The sequence below is a fragment of the Scyliorhinus torazame genome, chromosome 1 (assembly GCF_047496885.1).
Source record: "Scyliorhinus torazame isolate Kashiwa2021f chromosome 1, sScyTor2.1, whole genome shotgun sequence".
Classification (NCBI taxonomy): Eukaryota; Metazoa; Chordata; class Chondrichthyes; order Carcharhiniformes; family Scyliorhinidae; genus Scyliorhinus; species Scyliorhinus torazame.
This window is the reverse complement of record NC_092707.1, coordinates 204,191,251-204,209,680: the sequence shown is the minus strand read 5'-3', so window position 1 is coordinate 204,209,680 and position 18,430 is coordinate 204,191,251. Positions and strand designations below refer to the sequence as shown.

At 41.3% G+C, this 18,430-nt stretch overlaps 1 protein-coding gene across 1 annotated transcript in view; it reads right to left on the bottom strand.

The window, feature by feature from the left end:
• The window catches only part of LOC140418602 (protein tyrosine phosphatase type IVA 2), a 133,506-nt gene that overhangs the window by 17,961 nt on the left and 97,115 nt on the right, over nucleotides 1–18,430 (bottom strand). The gene's annotated exons all lie outside the window — the stretch shown is intronic.

Below are 18,430 nucleotides of genomic sequence, written 5' to 3'. Positions count from 1 at the left end.
CCTTTCTTTGGATCTACTTCCCAGGAGCTACGCTAGTAGAACTCTCCTACTCAGTGTCTCAAACAAAAAATCATGCAGAGTTATGTTCCCAAAGCTGCAGTGCAAAGAACCTTTGTGTAAAATATCTATCATTGTAAATGCATGACCAGTGCCCTGAGGCTTTTGGACAAGCATGCAAATTGTTAGGATATATTGCTGGATGATTAAATATAAATTTGATTTGGTCTTTGTAGAGGGTCTTGGGAGAGTCTGAGCATTTCACTCTGGACAGGTACAAACTTCAAGGATATTGAAATGTATAAAAAAATATCTACAGGATTTTAGAGTAAGCTCACGTGGACAGACTATTGAAGTTCAACATGTTGGCGAGATCAGGGAACAAGAATAAGTTATCCAGGCATAAGACTAGGTTAGAAAAACTAAATAATGCAAATGTAAATCTGAAATAAATACATGAGATGCTGAAAATACTTTGCAAGTCAGGCAGCATCTGTAAAACTGGAAAGAGTGTTATGTTTCTGGTCAAAAAGCTGAACTATCTTGTTCGGCATCAGGCAGCTGCCGGGGAGAGTTTGTGATGCGGAACAAAAACAATCTTTTCTATCTTTCCAATATCTAATTGGGGAGATTTCTCCTCATCCAATGGCGGTGGACAAACAGTCTGGCAATTTGGTGGTGGGGTCAGGAAGGTGGTGTCATGGAGAAACAATATGAAGATGGGAAAAAGGTAGGGGGGGGGGTGGTTAAGGATAAATGCTCAAGGGACATTAAAGGTAACAGTGCAGGGCACAGAAAAGAAGCCATTGCAGGTCAGGATAGCTAAGATAAAACCAGGCAAGTGCAGTTCCACCCAGTCCGACAATGTTAGAGGCACGCTGTAAAAGAATCTTGCCATCAATTTAAAAAATATACATTTTATGGAATGTGGGTGCCACTGGCTTGGCCAGAATTTATTGCACATCTCTAAATGCCCTTGAGAAGGTAATGATGTGGCATCTTCTTGAACTACTGCAGGCCATGTGGTGCAGGTACACCCACAGGGCCTGCAGTAAGGAAGGGAAAGGCTGCAGACAGGTAGAGGAGGGTGGAAAATACAGGATAAATCGACCATCTCATCATTTCTCCTCTGTTTTTGTATGTACTGCTCAACACTGACCAATTTTATAGGCTTCAAATTAGAAGTATAAAAGATGACGGACTCTGTCAACACAGATAGTCAGAAGGACAAAGATGCAGTCACCCACCCGATTGTTCCCTCTAAGGACAGAGCCATCTTAAAACTTAAAAATAACCTTTAGTTCTAAGCAACAAGCCTAACTGACCTAGTAAAGCAAAATAAAAGAGAATAAAAATACAGCACTCAGAAATGTCAATTATAAAGAAATTCCAGCTGTCAAGTTTCTACTTTCTGCAGAAAACAGAACAGATACCTCCAGAAGAAAATTCAGAGGAATTAAAGCATAAGGATTTTGTTCGCCAACAGAATGTTCAACTAGTTATGCTCATGTAGAAAGGCAATGAAATCCACTTTCTAAAGGACTTTTGAGGGCGAATAGCACTATCATTTAGTTCAAACTGAAATGCAATACGGGTTACAATATGTTCAAAAAGTACAAACAGGTCGAACAGAGACTTTCAGTGGGAAATGAGATTAAGTCTGGTTTGGGTTTATATTCAACCAAGCACGTCCTGTATTTGCAGAATGATTTTTAAATGAATTATAACCTCCTGTTAGTTTGAGTCAATGCAACACCAACAGCATTAAATGTGTAATAAAAATAGAGCCAATAGGTACAGTTGTTGTGAGAACGGTTCCAGGTATCATTTACACTGTACGCCAATTCAAACCGGGCAAATACAACCACTCTTGGATTCAGGTACAAAGACCGCTCTGTGACACCCAAGCAGGAAAGAGAACACTACCACTATTTATAGTGCTGGCATAGAGCCAACATTACAAAGAGGCCCTCAAAGTCTGTTTACTAGTTACATGGCATTACGCAGGTACAAATTACATCCTAGTGCTGAGCCTTCCACTGACGCACTGGATTAACGGACACGTTTGTGGGGCTACAAAGTTGTTCTATGGGATTGGGGGCAAGAAAGAAAATCAAATTTTGAACAGTTATTAGGGCTGAAATTGACTTTTAAGTTGGTAAAGTTAATACAACATCAAAACTACACCTAGAACTGAAGCAACATCTCCAATTCCCTCCCCACCCATTTCTTCCTTGTTCTGTCATCTTTCTCACAGCATGTTTCCACTCGTCACATTACTCATGCCACCCAATCATTTAGCGAATCTTAAGAGGATATGTTGGCAAGAACAAAAGCACATTTGATTACTTAAATCTCATTTCCTTCCTGCCATCACGAAAAGTACTTAACTTGCAATGAATTGCGATAGCACAAAAATATTTTCTTGAACTATATATTTTAGATATACCATCAGTACTCTGACCAATCACCACCATGTCGGCATGCACACCTTCCTTCCTTAAACCTATTATTGCTGTCCCAGAATCTAAACCCCCACAAGCCCAGCGTACAATATTGAGGGTCTCCTGTGGTTTGTTCACAAAGTCGAAGAACATGAAGTGCGATGTCTAATGTATAAACACTGAAGTGTGATGCTTATGAGAAATAAGCATCGTGTACAAGACATCCAAATACATCAACAGGTTTACTCAAGCAGCACGCATGGCAAATCATAGATATGTTATTTGTATTTCTAGGTGTACATGTTGTCTTCTTGTTCTCAATCTATTTTTGTTTTGTTGCCACTGTGGTGGTTTTTTTCTGCACCTGACTTCTTTTATACTTTAATGTTTCTTCAATTTTTCTTCTTTTTGTCAATGGAAGGTGTAGGTGGCTGGGGTAAGAGATCTGCCCAGAATATCACAACAGTAAGAAACAATGCCATTCCCATTTCCCCCCTAAATCTATTACCCCAGTTGCAGCTCGTCTCAACCCATCATCTGCGTTCACCCCATTAATTGGCATCCCACAAAACCTCTCTCCTCATCCCATGGCTCCATTCTTATATTACTACCTCATTAGTCTGCTCCATCCTGCCTGCAACCCACTTGCTGCTCCTGGTGCTCACTTCCCAATATTCATGGTTGGTATCCCAGCAGTTGGAACAAAAACACAACCCTCAGCAGGTCTGACAGCATCTGTCAAAAAAAGAGAACAGAGCCAACGTTTCAAGTCTGGAAGACTCTTCGTCAAAGCTCTATACAAGAGTTGGAAACCGAGCCCATTATTTTTTAAAACACTTATTGCGCTTTTAATTTATTCATATGCAGGCTGCTGCATCAGCTGCTTCTCAGCGTGTTTGTGCTCCTCACCAGATTGGCCTTTAAAGCATTTATAATGTATCTGCGAACACCAAATTATCAAGTGTTTAAAAAGTGAACAGCTGATAAAACCAAATTGGATCAGTAGACCCATCAGCTCTTGGGTGGAAATGGAAAGGCCATGCTTTGTAGTCAGTAAACCGGAGGCATAGGAGGTTAAGCAGACAACCAAACTGGCTAGGCAACAACCTAGGGAGAGGGATGAAATTTATACATCCATGCCCAGGACAGTGAGAGCGAGAGGTGGTGGCTAGCATGAGAAGCGCAAGCAGCAAGTGAAAGTGAGAATTCAAACAAAGGATTCATCAAGGAATAACAGCATCCAAGACTGGAAGAACAAGCCAAAGAACAGTTTGAAAATTACCATCTAAACAGTACCAAACCTTGATAAACAGTAAGTGCACATTAGACACCTGACTGTTAAATAACTATGATAATCCCAGACCAGACCACAACTTTGGCTAGGATAACAGCACGGTAGCACAGTGGTTAGCACTGTTGCTTCACAGCACCAGAGACCCGGGTTCGAATCCCGGCTTGGGTCACTGTCTGTGCGGAGTCTGCACGTTCTCCCGGTGTCCGCGTGGGTTTCCTCCGGGTTCTCCGGTTTCCTCCCAAATGTCCCGAAAGACGTGCTGTTAGGTAATTTGAACATTCTGAATTCTCCGTGTACCCGAACAGGCACCGGAATGTGGCGACTAGGAGCTTTTCACAGTAACCTCATTGCAGTGTTAATGTAAGCCTACTTGTGACAATAAAGAAAGATTAAAAAAGAAACTCCAATTTTATTAAAATAAATTTAACATACCCAATTCTTTTTTTTTTCCCCAATCAAGGGGCAATTTAGCGTGGCCAATTCACCTACCGTGCACATCTTTGGGTTGTGGGGGTGAGACCCACGCAAACATGGGGAGAATGTGCAAACTCCACACAGACAGTGACCCAGAGCCGGGATCGAACTTGGGTCCTTAATGCCGTGAGGCAGCAGTGCTAACCACTCTGCCACCGCATCGCCCCATAAACTCCAATATTTTATTTTCATTTTATAAGACTGCGAGGAAAGGATACCTTCTCCAGGAGTGGTTTCACGCAAAATAGGGATATGGTATATTAAAGCAAACTTTCACAGAATCCCTACAGTGCAGAAGGAGACCATTCGGCCCATCAAGCCTGCACTGACCTTCTGAAGCAGCACCCCATCTAGAGCCCACTCCCCTGCCCTATCCCTATAATCCCACCTAACCTTTTGGACACCAAACAGCCCAAGGGGCAATTTAGCATGGACAATGTACCTAATCTGTATATCTTTGGACTGTGGGAGGAAACTGGAGCGCCCAGTGAAAACCCATGCAGACACGGGAAGAAAGTGCAAACTTCACAGTCACCCAAGACTGTAATTGAACCTATGTCCCTGGTGCTGTAAGGTAGCAGTGCTAACCACTGTGCTGTCCCACTTTCTTACTAACACTATATTAAAATATTGTTAACAACACACAGGAAAATAGCGTACAATTACCACTTAAACAATGCTAATCAATATAGTGACACAATAAACCTTACCTGCTATCTTTACTTCCACTCAAACAACAAAACTATCTCAGATTCCAATCCACTTTTAAGTACAGTTAGCACTCAGGAATACCTGCTGTACAGAGATATCTTTTGAGACTGTTTGAAAAGATAGACATGAACCCTGACAGAACAATGCAGAATCTCTGGGTGTATTTCTTCGGAAATGTCACAGCTTGCCTTCCAGTCACAAACTAAAACTGAACCTCAACATCTAACTACTTCAATCCCAGTTCCTCCCATTAACGACATCTTACTAACTACTACCCTCTTAGTATAAACAAAAAATCCATCATCCCATACTTTTATGATACTTTACTTGCACCTGACTCCCAAAATGCCTAGCTGCGTTACAAACCAGGATTTTTAAAAACACTACTGCAGCAGTCACACACACACACCGAGATCTTTAACCCTTACTGCATCAAATACATGTAATATAATATATCCAAAATTCCTACATTTATCAAACAGCACACATTCCGTGTTCAGTGTAGAGTGTCCACCATGACACTGATTCTAATATGGCCTCAACCTGTGCCACCAGTGCTTCAGATAAGATGCTAAGGATATCAGCTTTGTCAAGCTGGACTAAATTACAGAAGGAGCAAGACTGCATTCTAATATGTGAAATGGAAATGCGGCGTGTTTTGAACAATATTCTACTGTTTACATCAGGAAAAAGCAAAACTTTATGATGTGCCATTTCTGTAAATAAAGTTGAAAAAGAAAATCACACTGATTCCTACAATTAACACGCTTTAAGTCATGTTCACGGCTATTCAGAGATGATTCACGCAACCTATTCCTCGGATGAAGTAAATAGGAGAAAAGATTGGACAAGTTGGGCCTGTACCCACTGGAATTTAGAAAATGAGAGGTGAATGGATTGAAAAGATCCTGAGGGGACTTGACAGGGTTGATGCTGAAAGGATGTTTCCCCTCGTGGGAGATACTAGAACTCGGGGATACAGTTTCGAAATAAGGGGCCATGCATTTAAGACAGAGGTGAGAAGACTTTTTCCCCCTCAGAGGGTTGCTGGTCTGCGGAATTCTCTTCTCCAAACAGCAGTGGAGATAGAGTCATTGAATATTTTTAAAGCCGAGCTAGCAGGATTCTTGATTAACAAGGGAGTCAAAGGTTATGGGGTTGGCAGGAAAGTGGCATCAAAGCCACAATCAAATCAGTCATGATGTTATCAATGGAGCGGGCGCGAGTGACCTACTCCTAATTTGTATGTATGGTATCTATGGTCCGAAACATGCTGAAAAGTTATACAGTTATTCCTATACGGATGTTCCAGGAAATTATAGTATAACTGATTGACCCTCGCTTTGAATCACGTCAAAATTTCCTGGGCCATCTCGCCTGAACAGTTAGGTTTATTAAAATAGCTCCATCTTCACTCAATTCCCATTATACTGATTTATTATTAAAAACAACAACATTGGCTTGCTCGCCAATTGCAGGGGACCCTGATGAAGAAGTGCACACTCATTCTTCCAGTCAAAACTTACCACAAGATAAAAGCACGCAAACAAAAGTGCACGAGAAACAGTTTAACTCTATTACAATTAATCACAACATACATATATGCACCCAAACTGTGAAGTCACAAAAGTCTGAACAAGAGGAGCAGGAAGGAAAACAGAAGAGCAAGTTGCATCCATCCGTTATGGATGGAGCCAAATACAGAGTACTGATCTGCTTAAAATCAGACTTGCTTATTTTCATATCCTTTGATCTTCCTATGACTGGTTATATTAATGTGGCCAGACTATATGAACAGCACTATTACTTTGTATTTGACACGCAATATAAAGCAATGCTAAGTGTTTTATACGACTGCAAGGGAATGTACCCAAGTTATCGGTTTAATGTACTGCATTAATGGCCCTTCTCCATCAGAATGCATCTGTTAAATTAAGCTATATGCCATCGGTGGGGAATTCTTGCATTCCAGAAAAGCTAGGCAAATCATTGACATTGATTTTTATTTTGCTTTTTACAGAATTCATGGTGTATGAATTCACTATGCCTTTGGTGCAGATATATCCACCACCTGTGTCCCCTCTGATTCAACACTATCCTCATTGTGGAAATGCAAAAGAGGATATAATTTATGCATAATTATGCAAAATTTCCAGCAGTTATCATTCAGCTTCTCGTGTACCAAGAGGGATTTTGCCAATCCCTAGGATGGCATCCCCAGTGGATGCCAAATCCCTAAAGGCAAACTGTGCATCAAATTTTCACCCAATTGCTGAAATATTGTCAATCAAACATGAACTCAAACAAGTGGAGTCTATAGTTCGAATTGTTCGTGATCAATAAGAATACTCTTATGCAGATACATTTTTAAGTATCAATTAAATGTGGTGCGTCACGATCCAGTTAGGAATCAGTAACTTTTGTCGTAAAGTAGATAAAATTTGATGTCCTAGTTAATTACTAAGAGAATAAAGCCACAGTATTCCATGGCTTTAAACAAACATAAGAAATGTTCCAATACAAGAATCAACAAAGCAAGCAATGCACTACCTTATACTCCAACATACTGAATTGACAAAAGGTAAATATGAATTATTAGGAAAACTGTGATTGAAGACAAACCACAAACTGCATACTAAATGGCAGACACAATCAACATAGGTCCTCAGAGTTTCTCAGCAACCCACCCAGACATCAGTTAGTGATCACAAAAATTTGTTAAACTCAACTGTCCTCATGAGGGATTTCAGCTCGTCTCTTTTGAGGCTATATATAGGGACAAGATACGACTTAGAAGCTGGAGTAGGTAATTCGGCCCTTGGAGCCTGCTCCTTATTTCCCTCAACAGCAGCTCCAACTCAATCCGGAAACCCTCTTGCTTCTTCTGCCTGTAAGGAGTGGTCAGGTACCCAGTCTCTAGCTCAAATTGGTACAATGATGGCTCACCGAGAAGCCGCTCAATCCCATCATCCATGACAGAGTCCCACTGGGTTGGCCAGGTTGCATCTCAGCAGCTCACCATCTGCATAATCTCAGCTATCAAGCTGCGTGGAGCAGACAAACCACTACTTGTCAAAGGATTCTTTTTTGCCCCAACTGCCATTTTCATCGAGCAGGCAGCTTCACTGAGCAGGCAACTACACCACGGTTCCTCTGAGCCCCAGCTCCCTAATGGGTATCTCTTGAACCCCAGCTGCACTGAGCTAATGACAGCACTTCAGCTGCTGCCTCATTAACAGTGGGTTAACTTTATCACAAGGGCTTGTTTACATGCGCACCACACTGAAGGTTACGTGGCTGAGTTTTCGCACCATCCTTGAGCTTGTGCAGCCTATCCTCGTGCCGATCTGTGCCAGAATCCTGTGCATGCCAGGAGTTGTAGCCCTTGGCCTCCAAGCCGAAAACACAGAGCAATTTCAAAAAATAGATTCGCTAACGGACGATTAACGGGTTTTGTATCACTGTTGGTCAAGCATCCCTTTGCGAAGCTGACACCAAATTCTCTTGTCACTGGAAATTGCCTGAAGAAAAAAGGACTATGCAGCCATGTCTGCCATGACACTGGCTGGTCTTGATTTTCCTTTTCAAATGCTAAATTATGGCATTGATCTCATTAGTAGCTCATGCTGATAGCCACCTGCATAGTCATCAGTTTATTAAATTTGGCTGATTGTTAGCTTGATTAGCTGGAAACAGTAGGGAGTGCGGATTGAAGCTTTGAATTCCACCAATGGCCAGCTCATTGGCCACAAGCTCTTGAATTTTAAGGTATATCAGACAGCTTTTCCAAGTTAATTGAGACACAAACACCTGAAGACTCCATTGGTGCATCGGCAAAATCCCACATGCAAATTTTATAACACAGGCGCTTGTCTGGATTTAGTTTGAAGTGTTGAGTTCTACATTTGTATTTGAGCAGTTAGAAATTCTGAAACCAAGTGAAATTTGCTGCTTAAATCATGTCTTTTAACTGAGTTTATTATCTGCTACCCAAAAGCAAGAACTTTTGAAAACAATTCAGCTGGCTAACTACAGTTTACAAGGGATTGTATTTGATCTCTGAATGATATTACATTACTGGATTTTGTGTCTTATAAATTCAAATGATTTTATTGAGTGTGAGAGGTTGTTTCTGGGAATGGTCTTTCATGCTCAGCATGAAACATCTGGATAAAAAGTCTATAATAGAACGGTGGGTACATAAACTCCAATGAAAAGTTACTAGGGCATTTAAAAATAACAAAATCCGAGAATAGTCAGTAAAATGCTTCAAATATTTTTGGCCACAATCGTCAACTCCGTGCACATAAATTAAGCACTAGAAATAATGTAACATAGAATTAAAAATTCACAAGGAAACTGCTACGCCTGTACACAAAATAATACTCAGGATGTTTAAGATGTTGCCAGAGAAACATCAGGCACAAATTCAATGGGTTGTTTATAAGTAATTGCAGTCAACTGAAGAGACTCAATAAGGTAGCCACCTACAATACCCAAGATGCACATATTTAGGAGCTTAGCAAGAGAGTCCAAGGTGGTAGCCAAAAAACTCCACTTTTCTCCAATCCTGCATTTTGTTGGAAAATGTTGGAGAATGAATACCCCAAGGAAACTATTTGTAGGTTTAACTCATGAAACAAATAGAATATGGATTTCCCCCCAAGTTCATTGAAACAAAAATGCAAGGTAGAATATTCATGGACAATTAGATAAAAAATGTTTAATCAACGTAGTTTAACATCTGTGTTCTGCAATATGTGCAAAACAGTTACACTGGCTGCATTTATTTTATATATGCTAGAATTCTAACTAGCAGCGAATTGAAATGATTAAAAACAAGCAGCAGGAAGTTTGATACGTTTGGAGGTTGAGTAGATTCTGCCTCTTGTTCCAAGAACACGTATTCTGGAAAGAACAGAAAGGAAATATGCTGTTGCCCTTGCAGAAGATTTATGTATGTAAGCAACTGGGGCACATGAAAAGGGAGGACGGAGAGGAATGCACAGTATGTGTCTATCATCAGTCGGTTAAAGAAAATACTACCACCACCACCACCCCCTCAACACCCACCCCCCCACCCCAACAACTAAACCAAGAAGAAACACCTCACTCACAATTCCTTACAAACTTCTTGTTCCTTCACATCAGAAGGGCATTCTGGCCCCAGTTCCACCCAGCAGCCCCTCACAAGTGACACTGAAGAATCTTGAAAGGCATCTGTCAACCTAAGCGGGTCCAGCACTGGCATATCTGCAAACATGTAACAATTCCAAATGTTCAGCACAAATTTCATACTCCTGAAACTGCAAATCAAACTCAGGAAGTGGGGGGCACAGCAGAAGTACTTAAGCTGTCAATGCAAAAAATACTAAGGATGACAATAACAATCAAACAGTGAGCAAAATCTAGCAATAATAGCAAAACAAATGGAAATCCTCCCAAAGTCTCTGAAAATATGTCTACAAGAAAATGTTTAACTTAATGTGTTGTCCAGTTGATATCAGAATACAAGTAGTTTGAACCACATCTGCTAACTCCTTGGAGGGGCAAGAAAGGTAAGAATGACAGAAACACAAGTCAGTCGTCTGGTGTTGCAGTAAATGACGCAAGTGCCTTTTCCCCTGTTGACTTGATTTATTTTTATGTGCTACGTGAGGGTATAAATTTATCTATTTACGTAAAATGGATAAGGAAAACACTAGTTATTTTTCAGGAACCAATCGAACCACTTAATCACTGTCTGAGCATGTCTCCCTCAAACCTCTTCCCAAATAATTTCAGTGGCAATGACTACCAATCCACACTTTTCTTGTTCCTGCATTCACTGACAGCAATATAATTTCTGACTCATCTTCAGCAACCCCACATGAGCTTCAAGTTTCAATACAATTCGTTCCCTATTATTTTTATTCTATTACCACACTCCTCACAAACAACTACTCAGTCTTTCAATGGGCATTGCTGTCAGAAATAAATTGTTTGCCAATTTTATTTTATTTTTGCTTTGACTTTTTTGTTTCCCCAAATAGGGGATTGGAGTGTGGGATTAAATGGGAAACACAGCACAAGAGCAAAGAGAAAATCTTTCTTACACCAGAGAACAATGAATGAAAATCAGCATCTGGCCAATTCCACAGCAAATTACGTTTTCAAACACCGCTATAAGTCAAAATGCTCCGAAACACAAAATTCCTACCTGAATGGCCGAAACTCAGTCAAAATAGTGGAATATTCAATTACCTTTTATATTGTTATTGTCAGCAACCCTAACTTCAGCATGTTAAGAGTGGCTGCATTGCCATTGCATTGCTCTTGCAGCAATCATAAAATCACCCCACAAAGATATTTTTACTCTTTCAAATCTAACAGCTATAAGACATGCTCTGAAAATTACCCATTTGAGGAGGAACACCCCACACTTTAATTAAAATGATGCAAAATGCACTGATTCTCACAAGTTTTACTTCAGGTTATTGTTTATTGCCGCTTTTGAAGATCCATTAAATGCTGCAGCTGAGCCAGTCAGGTAGTAGTTTAGCCATATTCACAGCAGTATTGGTATAGCTTGCCTGAATTTGTTTCAGGGAGGGTGAGTGAGAGGCGCTGCTGCAACTTGCAGTAACTGATCCTTTCAGTCCAAGTATGAAAGTGTTAGCTGTATCAAAACTGCAGCGAAAGAACATACTTATCTGTCTTTCCTATCCTCCCCAAGCAGTAGACATTCTTATCTTAAAATGAGAATGCAAACTAATTTAGAATTGAACCTTTCCTATATGGACATCGTTAGGCATGCTCTGTGGTTTGTCATATAGTAACATGTTTTTTGTTAATTGTCAATCATCTGAATGACAGCCTATAAATACAACAGGGATAGAGATAAGGGAACTGACAGTGAACAGCAACAGATTGTTTGTCGCAGCTCAGGGATCCAACAGACAAACGGTGCTTTCCAGGAACATACACAGGTTAGAAATTACAGAAATATCTATTCATCTATCTGGTTTCTGGAGTACCTAACCAAATTAACAAGGAGCAGCTGGTTTAGTTTCCAGGAGCACAGTGTTTAAAGTTAATAGTAAAACATCATCGTTCCCTACCCTCAAACAAACTCAAAACTAAGAAGTGGCATTAAGAAGAAAAGGAAATCATTTGCATTTGTACAATGCCTTCAATGCCATCACAAAGTGCCAATGAACTACTTTTGAAATGCAGTCACTGTTTCAATGCAAGTAACGTGACAACCAATCATGCAACTAAGTTTCACAAACAGCAATAACAATGACTGGATAATCTGTTTCACTGATATGAATTGTGGATAAATATTGGTCTACTCTTCTTCAAATAGTGCCTGGGTATTTTTAAATATACATGGGAGGACATAGCGTAAGATAGTGTAAGTCTTTGGAATGAGGTTTGAACCTTGAAGGAGTGCAGTCCAGACCTAGCAGCACTGGACAAGGGACTGCAAAGGGCTGAAGAGGATTCTATAGTTGGAGGGACAGACAGGCGCCAGAGTCCCGCACGGCACGTTGTCACCTGGCCACCAGCATAATAGGACATCAATGAGAGGGTGCAGAATACTGCGCAGGAAAAGGGAATGAACCGGTTCGGAAGTTTCAAAAGTAGAACCGGATCACTTCCAGTGCTATCTGTTAGAGTAGAACTAAGATAGGGAGAATCAATGTGGAAATGAGTCAGGTTAAAATGGAAAAGGTTGACAGGAAAAACTGGTGATCTTTAAAGAGATATTTCAGGTGCAGGGTAGGTGCGTTTCAATAAAGGCGAAAGGTAAGGGAATCAAAGCTAGGGCTCCTAGGACGACAAGGGAGATAAAAAATATGAACAAAAAAAAAAAAAAAAAAAAGTGGACAATGCATCTCATGTAAATTCTTCAAATAACAACCAGGTTGCATACAATTAAGTTGACAGGGGAATAGAAGAGGAAACTTAGACCAGCAAAGAGCAAATATGAGAATAAAATGTCAGCATAAAAGGGAACCCAAATATTTTCTAACAAACCATAAACAGTAAGAGTAAGTAGGTAGTACGATGAAGATGCCCAATAGGGACAAAGAGAGTGAGAAATGCCCACCGAATCACAAGGCAAGGGTAGAATTCTTTGGGAGCACTTTGTATCGGTATTTGTTAACAAAAATAATTAAATATTGGTAGAAGCAGAAATGGTAGAGGATGAAGTGAAAATTGATTGGAAGAACATGTGAAAAGGCTGGTTTTCTGAGAGTGAATAAGTCACCTGACCTGGTGCCTTCTGAGCCAAGTTGATAAAGGATCTGGGAATGGAGACAACAGATAGATTTGCCATAACCTTCCAAATTTTCCTAGATATGGGGAGGTGCTAGAGAATTGGAATGGCAAACATGATACCCTGATTCAAGGAAGGGCATGCAGACATTGCTAGTCATTTGAGGCTGGTTGATTTACCATCAGTGGTGGGCAAGTTTTTAGAAACAATAATCAGGGAAATAAAATCAACAAGCAGTTGCAGAGGTTTGATTTAATGAAGGATAGTGAGCACGGATTTGTAAAAGGCGTTTGACCAATCTAATTGAATTTTTTTATGAAGCAACAGAGAAGGTCGATGAAGGAAAATAAATGGTTGTCGTCTATTTGGACGGTAAGAAAGCATTTGACGAAATACCACATAAGAGGTTGGTTAACAAAACTGAGGCTCACGGAATAGGAGGGTCAGTGTCAGCTTAGATTTAAAAAAAGAGAACACAGCATGTCTTGGTAAATGGTTATTTTCTGACTGGAGGATGGTAGACAGTGGTATTCCTTAGGTCCAGTGCTTTTTTCATGTATATAAATGACTTGCATATTGTGATACGGAGTAAAATTTCAAAATTTGATGATATCAAATTTACAAGGTGTGGCAGACAGTGAGGACAATGTACGTTTCTGCAATAGGAAACAGATAGGCTAGCAGAATGGGCAGTCACATAACAGACGGAATTCAATACTGAGATGAGAGAGGCGATACATTGGGCAAAGGGATAGAGGCAATATACACAAAGGGGTGCAGTTCGGAAGAGTGCACAGGGATAGAAGCCTGAGGGGTTCATGTGCTTGAAGGTGTGGCAGGAGATTGGCAAAACATATGGGTTCCTGAGCTTCTTGGGAGGTTTTGAGCTGTCTTTTCAGTCAACTAGAGTATTGCATTCAGTTCAAATCACCACATATTAGAAAGGATACAAGGGTCCTCGAGCAGGTGCAAATGTGATTTACCAGAATGGTTCCTGGGCTGACGGATTTTAACTTCAAGGTTAGGTGAGAAAAGGTGGGTTCTTCTCCCCCGGGCAGAGAAAAGCAATAGGGAGATTTTATCACGTATCCAAGATTTTGACAGGTTTAGACAAGGAAGACAAAGAAAAGCTGTTCCTATTAACTAATGGTACAAGGGGACTCCGATTTAAGATTTTGGGTGAGACATGCAGTGGGGAGGTGAGGGCGAACATTTTCACGAGGCAATGTTAATGGCCTGCAACTCAGTGTCTATGAGGGTGGTGGAAGCAGGATTAAATGGTCTCAAAAGAAAATTGGATGGACACTGGTGGCAAACGGTAGCAGCACGGTAGCATTGTGGATAGTACAATTGCTTCACAGCTCCAGGGTCCCAGGTTCGATTACGGCTTGGGTCACTGTCTGTGCGGAGTCTGCACATCCTCACCGTGTGTGCGTGGGTTTCCTCCGGGTGCTCCGGTTTCCTCCCACAGTCCAAAGATGTGCAGGTTAGGTGGATTGGCCATCAGAAATTGCCCTTAGTGTCCAAAATTGCCCTTAGTGTTGGGTGGGGTTACTGGGTTATGGGCATAGGGATAGGGTGGCGGTGTTGACCTTGGGTAGGGTGCTCTTTCCAAGAGCCAGTGCAGACTCGATGGGCCGAATGGCCTCCATCTGCACTGTAAATTCTATGTAAAATAACCATTCAGGTGCTGTAGGGATAGAGCAGGGAAATGAGACTGACTGGATTGCTCTAGAGCACCGGCACAGGCCCAACGACCTCCATCTGTGCCATAATGACCATGAGCTTCTGACTCAGAGGCAAGAGTGCTACCTGCGAGCCAAAGTTGACATTTATTAAAGTAATACTTCATTACCGAGGACTTCAGGAAGCTTTGGTAAAAATACCATTTGACAAGAAGCTCGACACCAGGAAAAAGTAGCCCGCTTGATTGCTCCCCCTTCCACACATTCAAATTCTCCACCATCAACGAGCAGTGGTAGCCGTGGGCACCATCTACAAAATGCACTGCAGTAACTCACCAATGTTCCTTCCACAGCACCTTCTAAACCAAACGCATGACCACTACCATCGAGAAGGACAAGAACAGCAGATACCTGGGAACCCCACAACCTGGAGGTTTCTCCAAGTCGCTCACCACCCTGACTTGAAAATATATCACCGTTCCTTCACTGTCCCTGGGGCAAGAACCTGGAACCCCCTCCCTAATAGTGGATGCTCCTACACCTCAGGGACTGCAGCGGTTCAAGAAGGCAACTCACACCCCGACTTGGGGTGGAGTGACCTTCTGAAGGGCAAATAGGTATCGGCACTAAATGCTGGCCTAACCAGCGATGCCCACATCCCATAAATGAATTTTTAAAAACTAAATAAATTTGGTAGATTCCAGTTTGATTTGCTAGATTAGTCTGACTCAGCCATTGATTGATCTATGAACCCATCTCTCCCTACCCGAGGTAAATTTTGCTTCTTAAACAAACCTGGCTGACCATTTAAAGCTCATGTCATTGTAGAAATCTCATTAAGTGAAAGTTCAATGTGGTTTCTTTTCACCAGTTAAGAGTGCTTTTGGGAGACAGGGCAGCTCTGCTGTCCATACAGCAAGTGGAAGATACCTAAATAATACCACGGTATAAAGCTAGTTTCCCCGGTCTACAGAAAAGTAAGTGAGCGATTGTCAAATCTATCGCACCTTGCCCCCTCGTCATAAATGCAATAAGGAGCTTCCTGCTGTTTAGGTGAGGAACAGACTCGTACAGTTACTGTATTGCAACATCCAGAGAGTGGCAATTATGGCCTTCAATAAAACGTTACTGGCCAAAACCAGTTCAAGCCCAATCACCACATTCCTCTGAATCCACCAAAAGCAAACTGGAGTGATCACCACATGATAAAAGCTGGTCAATTTGCTTTAAAAGAACAGTACAGCACAGGAACAGGCCCTTCAGCCCTCCAAGCCCATCTAAAGTAAAACCTTCTGCATTTCCAGGGTCTGTGTCTCTCTATTCCCATCCTATTCATGTATTTGTCATGGCGCCTCTTAAACATTGCTATTGTATCTGCTTCCACCACCTCACCCAGCAGCAAGTTCCAGGCACTCCCAACCAAAAATCTTGCCTCACACATCTCTTCTAAACGTTCCCCCCTTGCACCTTAAACATTTGTCCTCTAGTAAATGACATTTCCACCCTGGGAAAAAGCTTCTGACTCTCCACTCTGTCCATGCTACTCATAATTTGGCAAACTTCTATCATGTCGCTCCTCAACCTGTGTCATTCCAGTGAAAACAATTTGAGTTAATCAAACTTCTCCTCATACCTAATATCCTCCAGACCAGGCAACACTCTGGTAAATCTTAGTACAATAGTATGAACTAGGTTCATGGGCTTCCTAATGACAACTGCTGGAAAGTCATAACTGGATATTCCACATTAGTTTATTGAAGTTCAACAACTTTGGTTACCTTCCAGTAGATAGAGAGCACATCAACTTATCAGTGCAACAGCAATATTCTGAAACATACAGAATTTTAGCCTCGCAACCCAATTGTTATGGGTCAGGGTTGGACAACTCCAAAGTATATTATGGAGTCCACCTGACCTAAAACGTTTATGTTGAATTTGGCTAAGATGAGCACAAGAGCCTGCCTTTCAGGTGTTATTCAATGGACGTTTTAGGCACCTTGAATAAAAAAACAAGCTTTATTCTAAGAATTTAGTTAACATTTTTATAAACACACAAGACTTTTTATCAACTACAAACCTAAAGACCCCACATAGCTACAGTAATCTATGTATAACCCTTAATGAATTGGTAGCCCAGCACATGGCACTTTTACTGGTATAAGACTTGTTATTGATACTCTTGTTCCCCTTTCCAAACAGCAAGTTTGAATTCCTTCCAGAAAGCAATTATCTCTTTTAAGTTATCAAGTAGTCTGTAAACACCTTTTAAAATTAAGATAGAGAAACAGGCATGAAGATAGAGAAACGGGCCAAACATTTCTGTTCTCTGGCTGAGTCCACTGCAGCCAAATGTGAAAGTTAAACAAACAAAAAAAAACTCCCAGAGCCACAGCCCAGCTCCACCTACACAATGACATCACTGAAGCCATGTGATGAGACAAAAAACTTTCTTAAAGGGGCACTCACATGACACAACACAAAACTTGAATGATAATGCTGATCGTGGGGTATTTAAGATGCAAGAGATCGTGGGAGCTCTATTTCCAAGTAATAGTAATGTCCGATATGATCACAATTCAAGTCATAGCAACTACTGCTTGGGGAAAAAAAACTTAACTGAAGAAAACTTATAATAGGCATACGTAAAATAGAGAAAGAGGGGAGATAAAAGAGGGAGGGACAGACAAATTAATAGATGACTTTCAGGCACCAAATGGGCTTGAAATGCAAGCTCAGGAACAAGGCATACTCAACACAAAACTCTTTGTTAAAAAAACAGTGGCATTTTGTCTGGGGGAACAAAGCAATTGGAGGAATTAAGATGTACAGGCTGAGGACTGACAGCATGTGTTTTCAGAATGAGACTTCGATCTCTTCCTGAAAGCATTGTATTATCGATGTGTACCCCCCCTGCAGCACGCAAAACCCTCGCAATATAGCCACTGAAGCGAAGTCAATTGACTCCTATTCAACACTTTACATTACTTATCTGTTAGTTCGGCCATTTGAATTTCTGGGATCTGGAGGTTTTGGAAAATTATTTTTTACCCCTTTGCCTCACTGATGAATCCTAATCAAAGCACCAAGATCTGAGAGAGAGAGAGCTAGCTAACTGACTGGTGGTGACTTAACCTGAGGGTCACCACACCTTAGGCGAAGGACATGTTTCAGAAGGTGGGGCCTTCATGAATAAACTCAACCGGTACAGGAATTGAACGCATGGTGTTGGCATCACTCTGCATCACAAAGCGGTCATCCAGCCAACTGAGCTAACCGATCTCCCAAACACATCTGTACAACTGATATGCTCTGAGGTTTAAATACTCCTGTGCTATCAGTAAGCGAATTCACCTCAAATATTGTCAAATCTATCCCACCTTGACCCCTTGTCCATCATGCAGATTTTATATTTAGAAGAAAAACAGGGCAGCACTGCTGCCTCACGACTCCGATGTCCCGGGTTCAATCCTGGCTCCGAGTCACTGTCCGTGAGGAGTTTGCACATTCTCCCCATGTCTGTGTGGGTCTCACCCCCACAACCCAAATGTGCAGGGTAGGT